General features: G+C 47.9%; 1 pseudogene; it reads right to left on the reverse strand.

The window, feature by feature from the left end:
• Positions 1-11,351: 11,351 nt before the first annotated feature.
• LOC146830687 (18S ribosomal RNA) lies at positions 11,352-13,263 on the reverse strand (annotated as a pseudogene).
• Between the last annotated feature and the right edge of the window lie 2,914 nt (positions 13,264-16,177).

A 16,177-nucleotide genomic window follows, 5' to 3' on the forward strand; every position in this document is an offset into this window, starting at 1 on the left:
ATATATATTTCAGACTCAGTAACAGAAGGAAAAAGAAAATAGCCAGACCAGGAAGATTATACGTTTGACCAAACCAGTAGAGTCGAGAAGGAAAAGTAGCCAGATTTGTCTCAAGTAAGTCAGATTTAGTAGAAAAATATGAGATATTAGGGTTTGAAAAATTGCGGTATGTTTGGATACATACACAACAGCTTCAGCACACAGCCGACGCACCCTACGATCGCACCAGCGCCCCCCACCACCACCCTCCGCGCCTGGACCCCGATCAACACCGAAGAAACCATACGCACGATGAACTCCATCCACTCCGGATCTCCAACCGACCCCTGCCCCCACCACGTCTTCAACAAGGCCGACTCCGTCATCGCTCCCCATCTACGAGACATCATCAATGCCTCCCTCGACACCGCAACCTTCCCGGAGAGCTGGAAGCACACCGAACTCAGCGCCCTCCTGAAGAAACCTTCAGCCGACCCCACCGACCTCAAAAACTACCGCCCCATCTCGCTCCTCCCGTTTCCTGCTAAAGTCATCGAGAAGACCGTCAACAGAGAGCTGGCCGCCTTCCTCGAGATGAATGGCTCCCTCGACCTCTCGCAGTCCGGTTTCCGAGCCAACCACAGCACCGAGACCGCCCTCCTCACAGCCACTGACGACATCAGAGCCCTGCTCGACAACGGGGAAACAGCGTCCCTCTTCCTCCTGGACCTCTCCGCGGCGTTTGACACTGTCTGCCACCGCACCCTAGTGCAGCGCCTCAGCAACGTCGGAATGCAAGAGAAGGCACTGGAGTGGATCATCTCCTTCCTCGCCGGAAGGACACAGAGAGTCCGCCTCCCCCCGTTCAGATCCGAGGCCACCGAAGTCATCTGCGGCGTACCACAGGGATCATCGCTCAGCCCCACCCTCTTCAACGTCTACATGAGCCCCCTCGCAGCCATCGCATGCCAACACAACCTCAACATCATCTCCTACGCCGACGACACCCAGCTGATCCTCTCCCTCACCAACGACCCCGCCACCGCCAGGGCCAACCTACACGAAGGGATGAAAGACGTAGCCGAGTGGATGATGAACAGCCGCCTGAAACTGAACTCAGATAAGACGGAAGTCCTCATCCTGGGATCGTCGCCCTCTGCCTGGGATGACTCCTGGTGGCCCCCTGCCCTGGGCAACGCACCCAAACCAACGGACCACGCACGCAACCTGGGCTTTATCCTGGACTCCTCCCTCTCCATGACCAGACAAGTCAACGCCGTCTCCTCGTCATGCTTCAACATCCTACGCATGCTACAGAAGATCTTCCGGTGGATCCCCACCGAAACCAGAAAGACGGTCACCCAGGCCCTCGTCACAAGCCGATTGGACTACGGCAACTCCCTCTACGCCGGAACCACTGCAAAACTCCAGAAAAGACTCCAGCGGATTCAGAACACCTCAGCTCGACTCATCCTGGACATCCCCCGACACAGCCACATCTCCGCGCACCTAAGAAACCTGCACTGGCTCCCCGTCAACAAGAGAATCACGTTCCGACTCCTCACCCACGCTTACAAAGCCCTCCACAACCAAGGCCCAAGATACGTCAACGACCGCCTCAACTTCTACACTCTCACACGCCAGCTCCGATCGACCAGTCACGCCCTCGCCGCCGTTCCCCGCATCCGAAGAGCCACAACGGGAGGAAGATCCTTCTCCTACCTGGCTGCCAAGACGTGGAACTCCCTGCCCACCCACCTCCGCCTGACCCAAGACCACCTCGCCTTCAGGAAGCAACTCAAGACCAGGCTGTTCGAGCAGTAGCGGACCCCCCCTCCCCAAGCGCCTTGAGACCCTCCGGGTGAGTAGCGCGCTATACAAATGCCTTGATTGATTGATTGATTGATTTGGATACACTTTAGGAATGGATCGTGGTATATGTCGGTTCACGATATTGGCATAAAAAATATAAAAATGTTTAATATAGTTAAAGATTTTTAAGTGCTTGAAGATTATATGGATGGTTGCTATGAAGATGCTGTCAAAACAAGGCAGCATAATTAATGTATTTACATTTTCTAGATTTTTTTTTAAAAGAACGAGAGGAGGAACATTACTGTCTTGATAAAGAAGGTTCTATGTGAAATATACCTTCGAAACGCGTTGACGCTTCTGTTAACAGCCACAAATTCATTTCCTTCATATCGCCGTAGATACATATTGAGAGTAACGCAGTAAGGTGTATATGTGAAAAATTGGGTTTTTGAGAATTGTGGCCACGAATGACAAATTACAATTGTCTATTGTATACTCTCGTGCAAGAATATACTGCTTATATTTGTTTATATGATTGTGATAGATTTATGTTTTTAATCATGTTAGAATAGACTGTTGTTTACATAGCACATAATACCCTTATATTGACTTTCTTAGGTCGATTATTTTTATCAATCTAATGATTTTTATGATATAATGTATGGAAAAATGTCTTGTTTTTAATAAACACAATTGTGACTATATTTACTAAAAAGTTTTTGTGCCAATACCTAGTGAATTGAATTGTGTGAATATAATTTGCATTAGCCATCCCCCACACGGCTGCTCCATATGTTGGTGCTGATTTTATTTTGGCTTGGTAAATATTTTTTGTTACTTCCAGTGAGCTTCCACCCAACCTTTTTGCAAATCTTTTAAATGCGTTTAGGTTCCTTTGCATACCCTGGGCTCTTGTTTTAACTAGTTTGGACCAAGAATGATCCTTATCAAAGAGCACTCCTATTCACTGCCGGCCATCTGGAAGTGCGGGAGCTTCTCTCCTCTGGTCTCTCCGGCCACAATTATGAAAGATTTAGTTTAATTTACTTTTAAGTCAAGGGAAGCCATAAAGATGGCGTAACCTTTAATTTGTTTTTGTAGGGCCATGCCCGTTCTTGCCATCAACACCGCATCATCGGCATATGCCAAAATCGGGAGGGGGGGTTTGATCAAATTTGTGTACGTCCAAAGAGAGAGCAGACAGGGAGGACTCGACTCCATTCGTATAGATTGAGAAAAGGAACAGGGCGAGCACACACCCCTGTCTAACTCCCTTTTCAATTTTAAAGTGACGTGTGCACTCCCCCTTTCTACCATACCTAACACAGGCAGTAGCATTGGCATTCAGCTGGTGGATGAACCCAATGATCAGCTGGTCTATACCCATGTCCTCCATCATGGACCATAACCTAGAATGTGACACACAATCAAAGGCTGATGTTAGGTCCATGAAGGCCATATATAGTTTCCCCGTTCTGGCCTTCGAGTACTTCCCTACGGTTAGGGAGAGGTTTAGACACTGGTCGACTGTCCCCAAGCCTCTCCGGAACCAATATTGTGCCTTCATGATTATATTGTGTGATTCTGCCCACTCCTCCAGTATGGCCAGTAGGACCCTCCCCATTAGTTTGGCAGTAGTATCGAGGAGGGATATAGGGCGATAATTCTTTGGTAAGGGCCTATCCCCTTTTTTATATATTGGGATTATTACGCTCTGGTTCCACGAAGGCGGTGAGCCTGCTAACACGATGCTGTTAAAAGTGTGTCTAAGGGGACACACATATCGCAATCAATTTGGAAGAGGTCAATCGGAACGCTGTCCGGCCCAGGTGCCTTACCGGGGATACAGGATTTTAGTGTCCTTCGGAGCTCGGGGGTTGTGAAGACTAATCTTTCCTGTGGAGTGTTAGGTTGGGAGGGTGTTTGTGTGGATGCAGGAGGGGTTAACCTAAAGATCTCTTTGAAATGTCTCACCCAAGACTCTTCGTCTACGTGAACATCTAGTACGGGGTCATTAGAATCTTTAAAATAAGGAGCCTTTACAACTTCCCAGAAAGCTTTACTGCTGCCAGAGTTGGCTGCTTGTTCAAGATCATTCCACGCCTGTGTTTTTAAATCATTCTCTGTCACTGTCCTGGCTATTTTATAGTCTAAGCGTTGTGAACGGATCTTAGGGTAATCCCTGGGGAGGTTTTTTAAGGCGTTTGCAAGTTTTTTCTACTTTAGTGCAGGCTAAGTCGAACCACCCCTTTTTTGCTTCAAAGTTTGATGACTTTACCCGCGTAATTGCTATTTTTGTTTTTGCCAGAAGGGCAGTGAATATGGTGACCATGTCTGCGGGGGTTAGGGTTTCTCCCATTAATTTTTTCTGGACAGGTACACATCCACAAAATCCAGATTATGTTCTTTGGGTGTAGGAAGGATGTTTAGCTGAGTCAATAGGATGGCGTGGTCACTATGGGGTGAGAACCTAATGCTCTCAAGGTCTAACGTCTGAAGTAGATGTCCAGACATTAAGACAAAATCGATAGTAGTTTCCTGAGTGCCTCTTCCAAAGGTTGACCCTTACCCTTTTTCATTAGACTCGCTTAATATGAACAAATTCCACTGAGATAATAAGTTGTTTAAGGCCTCTCAATACCCATTGTGCGAGAAATGCATCAGGGGATTACCGTCAGTGGTTTATACAACACAGACTCTAGTCCCAATAAGTTTACATAGATGGGTATTAAAATCTCACGCCCATATGAGATTCACGTTAACCCCTTTTTTCCCTTTATACAATTTGTCAATCTCCACTGCTAAGGCATCCACCACAGCCCTAGAGTTTCTCCCAAATTAATTGTTACAGAAGTTGACAAGTGTACAAATATTCTGTTTCCTAATGTCCAACTCTAGTATCTGGAAGTGGGTGTGTAGCGAGCCAACTTGTTTGACTTGGAGCGGTGAGGTATTTGAGATTAGCTTAAGTAAGCCCCCCCTTTGCCCTTCCTGACGCTGCAGGCACAGCTGGGGAGTGGGAGGAACGAAACCCCGTGAAGAAGGGGGGTCTATTGCCCAGGTTTCCTGGAATAGGACTAACTCAATATCTTGCCACTCACTCAGCCAATGTTGGTTCATTAATTTAAAGGCTACACCTGACACATTCCACAATACCATGTTTGATCTGGAGCCCTGGGTTATATTCAGGGGTTGTGGGGGGGGGTATGCCCATGTCCCTGTGTTCCTTGCGCCAGAGTTACATCGACAGGGCCCACTTCAAAAGGTGTTGGATTAAGTAGAGATGGCCGTAAGGTGTTTTCTGCTATGGCCGTGATGGGAGATTTGATGGATAATTGGGATGGTGACAGGGTTAGTCAATCACAATCCTCCATGTTAGACAGGGTAGCAAATCTATATTGTAGGCTAATCCCAGGTTTTATGTTGGGACCCCCATTCCAGTCAGTTAATGAATTCCTAGTTTTGACCATTTGAGCCCTCCCCCTGGGATCATCCTGGCCAGCATAAAAATATTCCAATGCTAAGGGTATTATCTGGGTGTTCCTTAATGCAGGAATATGTAAATTTGCCAGGAGGGAGGCACTTGCGTGCGAGTTATTAAAATTAATTACCACCCAATCTCCATCATAATGTTTGCTTTGTCCCCCCACCCAACCAACTCTCCTGGCCATAATCAATTCATGAACCAACACCTTCCTTCCCCGATCGGTCACGTTAACATTGTGAAGTAACCAGTGCAAACATTTGTCCATTTACTGTCCAGTAGTTTCACTCTGATTTTCACGGAGGAGAGGGACGTTAGCCAGAACCAGGACCAATGAGGCAGCGGCAGGTGGAAGATGAAGGATGTGATGCCGGAAGATCTGTTGCACTCCGACATTTTGATCTAGGCTTCTTGACTTATGTGCAACTCTCATTTGACCCTTCTGGGATAATAATGGCTGGGAGGCATTAATGGCTTCGGGCCTAAAAGGCTTGCGCAGCCCCAATTGGATTGGCATTTTGAGGAGTGTTGGGGTCTTGCATTAGATGACTGGCAAGGCCTCCAGGTGGTAAACACGGTGCTAGTAGTTGCTTCGAATTTACCACTAGAAGAGTGTCCTGAGTTTCTCTTGATGGTTTTTTAATTATGGATGTTAATGGGTGGGGGGGGGTGGATGGCAGGCATTCTGGCAAGTAAAGTTCGATTCTGTGATTCCAACTCCGCCAAGCGGAACTTGATTTGGGTCAGTTTGTCAAGAATAGGGGCCAGTGCCTCTTTTATTTTTCCAATAATCTCCAGCCCGGCCTCTGAGGTGAAGAATAGTTCAATGGGGAGACAATCTGGGGGGAGCGGTCTAGGCCCCTTCCTGGGGCAGATTCTGTAATGTGGTTTATGGGAAGACAGCCACTCTTATCCAATACCAGGACTGTTGGGGTTACAGGAATTGGAAACATGGTAAGTGGTAGGATGACAGACTCTGGAGGTGGTGTCGGGGATAGATTCAATCTTAGTGAGGTATAGTCCAGAGAAAGACGTATTTTGGTCAGTTCTATCTCGTGAGAGAGGACGCTTGCCACTCTTACTATGAAGGAGTCCAATGTTGCTCTGACCCTCCCTCCGGACTTCTCTTAACAACCCTTTCCTTTCGACATAGTAATAAGCCTGGATAGTAAGGGATAAGTTGTACCTTAACAGGAGTGCAGATGAAAGGGAATAGGCCCAGCCCAGCCTCCTCCGGGTTCCGAAGGGCGTGGCTCGATGTGGCATGTGCACGTTCCATGCAGCGGGAGCACCTAAGTTGATTTAAGCGCATCCGGGCGCTTCAGAAAGTGACGCCAACAACGTAGCAGGGCAGCCTGGGGTTTGAAGTCTCGGCCCCCGGCTCTCAACCCCAGTTCTGTCCGCAAAGTCAGGGAGCGTCCCGTGCATCAGGAGCACCCAAGTTGATTTAAGCACCTCCGGGCACGTGAGAAAGTGATGCCAACAACGTAGCAGAGGAGCCTGGGGATTGAAGTCTCGGCCCCCGGCTCTCAACCCCGGTTCTATCCGCATATTCAGGGAGCGTCCCGCCTAGCGGGAGCACCCAAGTTGATTTACGAGCCTCCGGGCGGGTGAGACAGTGACACCAACAACGTAGCAGGGGAGTCTGGGGATTGAAGACTCGGCCCCTGGCTCTCAACCCCGGTTCTGTCCGCAAAGTTAGGGAGCGTCCCTCAATTAATCTTGGCCTGTTTTTTGGATAAATTTGACTTATCTAATTAAGCACAATAGAAGTAAGTCTCTGTATTTCACTCTATAATGTGATTTGCATACGCCATTGTCAAGTAGTGCCAAGTTTGCTATTTGCTTGTTTATACACTACAGATGGCACGTAAGCCTCTATTTCAGATTGCCATCCATCTCCTCTCTGCTACAGGGGCCCACAGGCCCACTATGATCATTTTGACCACCACAGCATCTTAATTCATCCTTTTCAAGTTTTTAAGGGTTATTTTCTGTTAATTCCTAGGTGCCCCCCTTCAGTCCTGAGGAAGACCCCACTGTAAGGATCAAGGTCAACCTACAATTTCCCTGGGGTCGAAACATCAACTTTTTCTTTACTATTGCCAGTGTGGACAACAGTGCTTTTTCACTGTGCCAAACTTAACACAATGGCTGAATATTAGTATTTTAGTCATATGTCAGGCTTGACAGGCTTCTCTGTATATAATATTGTGGATGTATATATTGTCACTACCTTTACTTTCCCACAGAACCTTCACTTTTGCACACAATTTTCCCCTTCACCTTTTTTCCTATTTGGGGCACTTTTGCATATACTTTCCAGATGCTTGCTGGATTTTGAACATTTCTATGTGTGTTTAATATGATTAAACCATATTGAGCAGAATCTCTTATTGCAAGTAATTTTAATGCATGTTGCTATTTAAAGAATTGTTTCCTTCATATGCCAAACCTAGGCAGAGATGGATTAAACACTGTGTACTCTCTGGGTTGTGAGGGCATATTGGGTGGCTTATCGTATCTTGAGATTGTACACTAGCCAGGCAGTGATATTTGGAGTCAGTCGATACCTCTGTACAGTGTAGCTGTATAGGAAAAAACAGGGTGTGTTGTTTTAATTGGATATATACTTCCTTTTACTATTGACTATTTTTCTTACATGTTTGCCACGATGGCCCTTGGATCGATATGTTTTGATAAATGCAGCACTGTACTTTGTAAAGAAAATGTGTTACCTGCTATATTTATCTTTTTTAGATCTAGCTCTCTTCTCTGTTACTTACCTGCTCAAAGCAGTGAAGAACAATACATGGGGTCCTTTCGCTTTAATCAGTTTTAATTAATCTTTTCTACTTGTAAAAAAAAGTTTTTTTAAGATCCTAATTATTTTATCAAACTAAAATCTTACTTGACAATACTATTAATTGTTTGTACAATGTTTTCATAAGCTTTTATGTTCTAAAGAACTGAAATAAAGACTAACTAACTAACTAACTAACTAACTAACACAGAGCCACTTGTCTATTTTGGCCCCAGACAATCTGGGGCCAAGGCAGGAAGGCAAGAAATTCCAAGCACCTCTGGGGGTGGAAACTTTCAGAAGCTTCTCCTACTTTAATGTGGGCACCAGGTATAAATATTGGACTCTCAGACCCAATTATTTAGTACAGCTCTAGACCTGTGGTAGACTCAGAAGGACTGCTGTGTTGCTCTGCAAGAAGGACTGCTACTCTGTTGCCCTACTGCCCTGCTGCCTGGGTGAAGGACTGGACCTGCATCTTGAACCCAGGACCAGCCAGTTGGTTGGCCCCTTGATCAGAGCCTCAGGGACAGAACAAGCTACAACATCTTTGAACTCAGCACCTACCCTCTGCCAGCTGTGAGTACCTCCCTAGTTCTGCACTCTTGGAAGTGGGCCTAAAGGTACCCAGCCAGCCCAACAATGGCACCAGCAGAACCGATGCAGCATGACTCATGGCTAGACATTGCATTGCTGCGTGGTGCATCTCAGAGCATGGACCTAACATCGCCACCACGCCTCCTCGGAACAGCTGTTGCATGACGCATCTCCACACCAGGACCTTGCATTGCCTCTGCTGCAAGGCCCATCCTCAACGCAGGTCTTAGCATCACTCCACAACCAGGATTAATGGCAATTTTGTTCAGAGGGCCTAACTTGGTCCCTGTAGCCGGTTCGGCTCTATCGCGGTCAGCCTGAACTTGTGACTTTGCCCTCGTCGGGCATGACCAGATAACCACAGTTGGGGCATTGTGCATTTAGGTGCTATTTTCACTCAAATCTTTAAAATTGCACATATCCACTTCTATTGAATGGATTTTTCTCATTTTGGTTTCAAATAATTTATTAAATGTAACTCTATTTTTCTAAATTGGTATTATTACTGTTTGAAGTGTTGGATACATACATATTGTTGCCTGGAAGTAAAGCCTGACTACTTTGTGCCAAGCTACTGAAAGAAAAGAACAGGTTAATTTGGGGTTTATATTGTGACTTCCCCCTGACAGGAATGGTGACTGCTGTTTGAGTACGGTTTCACCACCCTCAACAAGTAACCCGATTTCCAAGAATAATGTAGAAAATTTCATGATTTAATTAATGCAGCTTAATGAATCAAAAATAGGAAGGGATGGAGCCAAATGTAATCTCAAGAGTTGGCTTCAAGAAAAGTGAAACACCCACTACTTCTCACCTGACATATTTTGAAGATAGTGAGAAGCATAGCGTCCAAAGGCTCTATACAACTATACTAACTTTTGTAAATCGGAGGGTCCCTCTCGCGCCACTGCTTTATAAGTAAACTTGGGTACAATTTAAATTACCTGGTTAAGTGGTTCACTGAGCTGGAACACTCATACTTGTCTGGGTGGATTGGCCTTGAGAATGAAATGTCTCTGGGGAGGTTCCTGCCAACACAAAGCCGACAAGCAAGCGGGTGGACCTCTTTTAACCTGGCAAACCCTTGCAGGTGGGATACCAACCCACCCCAGGTTGGCTCTTCTGGCTGGCATCACCAGCCTGCAGGAAGCACGCCTTCCAGACAAAAGCCATGGCTTTGCCTGCTTCTTACAAGGGATTGCAGGAGCTGATGAGTCCGCAAGAGCCTCAGAGTCCTCTTGGTTCCATGAGCCCTGATCTGTGAGGACCAGGCCTCTTCTGTGAAAGCCATGGCTTGGCCTACCTCTCATTGGCGATAATAGGAACTGGTTAGCCTGCATGAGCCCAAGACTCCTTCTCAGTCTGATGCCAGCTTGTTCAGGGATCTGCCTGGTGGTTTAGACTTCATGGGTGTTCCATCTCAACTCCATAGCTCGGAGTTATACAAGAGTCCTTCCCAGTCTGCAGCCACCAGGCTCTGGGAAGGAATTGTCACCTCAGTCCATCAGGTAAGGGTGCTCATGGTGCCTGGGAAGCGATTTTTACATGAATATTTAGCCCCCACTATGTGGGGGCTGACAGAACCAGGGCATGAGACAACAGTCAGAGTTAGCTGTGCAGGTCGGCACACCAGCCATCTGATCGGCCAGCCACCGACCAGTCCTCTGGACATCCACACATCGACTGGTCATATGGATGGCCAGCCCAGCGACCAGATGGCTAGTTTCAGCCTGGCCACCAGAGTGCCCAGGCAGCAGTCAATGATAAAGTTAGCTCTCAGGAGACTCCTTCCTAGATCTAGCCACCAGCTTCTTGACCCCAGGTGACTCTGCTGGTTCACGCTCTGGCCATCTGGTCATCCTGTTGACCTGTGAGGGATCGTGTCCCTATCCGGCAGGAGTGGGAGCCCCTGTCCAACTACACTTTACTGCACTTGGTGAAGGCTGCTTCCCAGGGGCCCACACCCAGTCCCTCCTACCAACTTGGCATGAGAGAAACCCCAGGTGGACACAGGTGCCCATGGACAGAGACAAAAGCTTTGCTCAGAGGATGATTTTCAATGGTTCGCTGAGAGGTAGTTGCTCAGCTACTTACAAAACACTGACCCAGAATCAGGTCATCTACAAATAATTTAGCACTAGTTGCTCTATGAACATGTAGTCCACTAAGGGCAATCGAGGACCTCTCAAAGGAGTCTGCACTGGCTTTGAGAGGGGTATTGCCCCTTCGCTGAGGAGAGCCGCGGTTCCCCTGTCTGAGGTGGGCTGCTCCTTGGTCATTCAAAATCCAGGCAGGCCGGAATCAGGCACAGGATGGTCCAGGCACCTGGGCCTTTGGGGGGGCTTCCCAGCCTTTGGTAGGCACTATGATTTGGTTTCCCATGGGATTGTGCTTGGTGAGCTTGGGTTTTGTCTCAGTAGGGCTTTCTGCAATTGCATCATGTCCCTCCCAGATGGCCTGGTCGTCCACCTTGGTGTCTCACTTGTCGGTTGGGTCCTCCCTGGTGTAGGAGCCCGCCTCAAGGACAGTCCACAACCAAACTCATGGCAGCCATGAACTGCTCCACTGGCCAGGGCACACAGGGGAAGGGTTGGGTCCTGTACCTTGGGTACTGTCTGGAAGGTGGCTAAGAGTTCAGGCTGGCACTCTCAGTCGCTCGGCCTGCTCTGTTGTTAATGACACCTATGGAAACCTTGTTAAGACTTTTACTTCCTCTAAATAGTAAAGTTTGATCGTCTTCAATGTGCTCCGCCAGGGCCATTGCTGACAACATTCTGGCTGATCCGAGTACCTCACTAAACTATCCAATCAGTAGTAGTGATGGGTGGACTGTACAAAGAGCAGGGACTTAATCAAAGCAAGATTATAACGAGCACTTACAGGGCATTCCTTGTTCATGGGAAATAATATAAATCCCTTTCACAAATGGAGTTCAACTGGTTACCAGCAGCTGTTGGCGAAGGGTAGACACACACTGATCTGTTCAATGTAACGCATGTATAATTCCGGACATCTAAGAGTATCACAGACCTGTTCTTGCTTGATCTTGTGTGGCTGAATGCAACTTATCCATCTAAGATATTTAACTATGACAGTTTGTGGTCGCCTACCTAGTTGACATGGAGGAGTTGAGTTTATTATCAAAATTAGCCAGAGAGATCACTCTACCAATTAAGAATGGCCATGCACCAACACCCACACAAATGGAGAAAGAATTCTCAATCTGTCCATCCTTTCCAGGTCCGGGCTGGATGTGGTTTCCTGTATTGAGTTAAATTAAGGAACAGGTTTCACTTCTAGTGGTGCCCTTCTGTCAATTCCTTTAAGTTTCAGGTTTGCAACCATACTCTTCCAGGAACCCAAAGATTTTGCTTCCCAGCAGATGCTCCGGGTCTGGTGGTTTAGTGGACTAATGCAAACACCACAGAGGTCTGTGTTCGACCTCATGGTTCCAGGTTCAATTCCCAGTAGGTCCACTCAGCCTTTCTGAGCTTGAGAAAATGAGTTGGGTAACAATAAATATCTGTTATTCAATGCCAAGATGCCCCTGTGGGGGTGAACATGTACTTTACAAATATACAATGTTATGGGAATAAAGCAGCTGAACTGCTAGTCAGAATCTTTTATGGTATGAAGCATTATGGTGTCTGATCATCTTCAAACCTTCGACTTTCATTCTTGATTAATGAAAACAATCTTGGCAAATGCTTTCTCTGGTTTGTCTGGCACGGGCACAATACAAATCTCTTTGGCCGTCCTTTATAATCATGTGCCCAGTTCTAAAAACCAACAAAATAGAATCAAAATTCTATCCCATTATTCCTAGCTGAAGTATTCAGCCAACTGGCCTTATTTGACCACTCCATGTAAATGCTTCGTACATCCAGCCAAGAGCTTCACAGCAGCGCAAAGAGACAGTGGCTGGGAGAGGCTGTAGCTCATCTCATGATGGAGCAACAGCTCCCTCCCAAGATTCCACTTTAAGCTTTTTAACTGCAGCAACTTTAATATACATTATTGTAGCTGGAATTACCATGGCTCCTGGCACCAGACACGCCCAGCCATTGATCCTTGTTAAAAAATATAAATTGCACTCATTCCAGCTACAGGACCTCGAAAAGGTCTTGTATTGTTATTTTTTGTTACTACCTCCCTGAGTTGGGGTGGGTAATTTGTGCACCTGCTGCCTTCCTTGGATGGTGCACCCTTTTCTTAGGGCCCCTCTCCAGAATTGAATGCCGATTCCCCATCACCTATGGTCATCATGGTAGGCACAGATAATACTACTGAAAGCTGATAGGGCAGATATGCAAATGTACTGTCGCTGTCACGGGGACGAGTGACCGGCCTGATGTTATTTAGAATCACAAAAGTACCAAAGTTGTGTTTGTCTGATAAATGCACACATCCTGGGAGTTCAACACTCGTAGGCATGTATTATCTCTAGAATTACTACAGTTATCCAAATGACAATGGAGCAATCAAAGCAACCATAACTGATTTGCATTTTACTCTACTGGCCGTGTATATTTACACATGCATGTCCTCATCTTTGAGATAAGCACTTGCTACCAGCTAGTAAGTGCACCTGATGGACTGGAGGAGGAGACACAGACCAACCTTTGTAACCCTTGGAAGCCTGTCATGTCCTAAAGTGCCCCAGACAGGGTCCCGCCGGCCTGGTAAAGACTCCCCTGCTTGTCTGGGTTAGGAAGCTCGGACCAGCCCCAGGGTCAGAGCTCTGGTAGGCCCGTGGTTGAAGCCCCTGGGTCATGGTCGGCAGGGCTTTGGGGATACAGGGTGAACACGCAGGCACCAGTGGCCAAGCATGCTCTGTGATGACAAAAGGGAAAGACGGACCGCGACACCTAAGTAAATACAGGAGTGCCATCCCGGGCTGTGGGGATGCCTCACAGAACTGTTGTGGTGATCTGCTGCAGAAATGCACTGAGTGAAGGAAGGCAACAGTGTGGCCCACAGGGCATGGATTGCCAGGCAGAATCTGGGACTAGTCACAGCCAACCCCTTTCACTTTGGTTGTACCACTGCGAGACGCAAGCTGGCAGGCTGCTTGGACTTTGCTCTGGTGGGAGGGGAGGACCTCCACAAAAGGCAAGCCTTTGAGCCAGACAGTGTCTGGCTAAGTGGAAGCCCTTTGCTTAAAACAATAGCTGAGGCTGCCCAAGCAGTTAATTCCTAATCAGAACAAACATGCCCAGTCAATCAAAGTACGGTGCTTGCTCTACCGTCCTCGAACAGGCCACCCTACATAGGGATGTCAGCTGTGCATCCCTGTATGTTCCGCAGGAAGTCAGCCAAGGAGGAAAGGCCCATCAGACAGGGCTGAAAGGCAGCAGTGGAACCAGACCCCTGGCAGCACATGTTTTAGAATGACCAGAGCAGGAGGGGGCTTCAAGTACTCTGGTCCCACTAATCCAGAGGCAGGTTACCCCCTTTCTTGTAATCTGTGCACACTAGGTTATCGAGGAGGCTGTCTGAGAAAATGCACCAGACCTCCTGGAGCCCTGGCTGAATTTGAATAGTCAAATGAGCCTTTATGAGGACTTCCAGGGGTAGCTCGGCCCTCCAGGTGCACCATAGGAACACATGGGCCGTGATCAGATGCCGGGGGCTCGGAGCAATCAGATGCCGGGCTTGAAGTACAGTCATATGGTCGTACCACGTATTATGAAAATAAAGTCTGCTCACACTTAGAGGGGACAAGGATTCAGAGGCCTGGGTTTTCAGAGCCTGAGCTGTGACTCAAGCTAGTAACTGGAAGGAGGGCCTCAAGGAGCTCTGATCCAGAGCTCTGATGCACCTTTTCACACTTGCAAAGCAGGGAAGGCCATCCTGAGGCTTAGTGGACCCTGTTCCAAGAACTTTCCAACACAGAGAATGGAGCACAGGGCAGGGGCTTCCACCCCAGGGCCTACCAGAGCTGTGACCAAGGGTCTGGTCAGATCCTCTTAACCTGGACAGCTAGAGGGGACCATTTCAGTCTAGTGGGACCTTGTCACAGGCACTTTGGGAACAAGTGGGCTGGAGAATGCAACCCAGGGCCTGGGGGCTTTAACCCCCTGGGCCTGCCAGACCTCTGACTCTTGGCCCAGCCATTTAACCCAGACAAGCAGGGGAGTCCTTCCTCTGCTTTGAGACATGGGGGGTTGGGAAACAGAGGCCACAGGTGGGGACGTCCACCCACTGGCGTAACGAAAATTGAGGGGGCCTCCCTGCATGGTACGAAGAGGGGCCCCCTTCAGCCTTAATCAGGAGCACTCTGGCCAGAGTGCAGTGCCGAGGGGGCCCCCTGGAGCTTGGGGCCCCTCTGCACCACAGAGGCTGCGGGGGCCTGTGCTAAGCCCCTGCATCCACCCCCGGGCTTGTAGGACTTTTGACTTGGGCCTTTCAGACATTCCTCACCCGAGCAGGCAAGGAAACCTTCCCAGCCTGACGGGAATATGTCCCAGGGTGTTTGCCATGGCGGGCCAGGAGCGGTGCCCAGGGCCTTACACCCCCGGGCCTCCAGGAACACTACCACAGACCCACTCAGAGCTTCTTAGCCCAGGCAGGGGAGGCCTTCCCAGGCTGGGCACTTTGGACATGGTAGGCCAGTGAATGGAGCCCAGAGCCAAGGGCTTCCCCCTCTGATGATGGATTCAACCCAGATCTGTGACTGGGGGTGAGTGTCTGAAATGTTTTAGCACTCTGTCCATCATCTCCTTGTGTTTGCTTCCACGCCTAGGCCAGCTGGATCTCTGACTTAGGCCTCCGTCAGATCTTCTTAACCCGGGCAGGCAGTGGAGACCTTTCCGGGCCTGCCAGATCTCATCCTGGGCACTTTGTGAAAGGGCAGACTAGGGAACGGAGCCCTAGGCTGGGATCTTCCACACCAGGTCCCACCCCTAATTCTAATTTGGCACAGCCCTATTAATAAGTGAATTCACAGCTTTAACCGGTATTCTCTTTTGAACTGGAGCCAACACAAGTCGCAAAGGAGAGGCTGAACCAATTGATGCCAAGGTATTCCAAAGTTTTGTACAGCAATATTCTCTACTGTTTGAGGGCACTAGATTTAAACTTTTGACAGTCCTAAATAGAGAGTGTTACCATGATCAAGGATGGGAGTTATCATGGCGTTGATCACTTCTTTCATGCTGGAAACTGGAAGAAAATATAAAATATTCCTTAGAGCTTTAAGAATCATAAAACAAGTCTCTAATTTTAAACTCTTCTTCATTGCTGAGCCCCTTGATCTTCAAATAGAACCAGATGGTACTTGGGACTGAGAAGAACATCGCTCTGTAGAACATAATCTTTGAAAGAGACTGTGACTAGTGATATCAAAACTGTGTAAACCCTATAGGCTGTGCAGATACGATACAGTAGGAAAAAAGAAACATACCCAAGATATAAAGTCATGCAGTAATGTACAGCACAGTAACATATTTGTGTTGCTTCCTTCTTGAACTGGCCACCAGGGAAAAGTATGGCATATC

The sequence above is a fragment of the Triturus cristatus genome, chromosome 5_1 (assembly GCF_964204655.1).
Source record: "Triturus cristatus chromosome 5_1, aTriCri1.1, whole genome shotgun sequence".
NCBI lineage: Eukaryota > Metazoa > Chordata > Amphibia > Caudata > Salamandridae > Triturus > Triturus cristatus.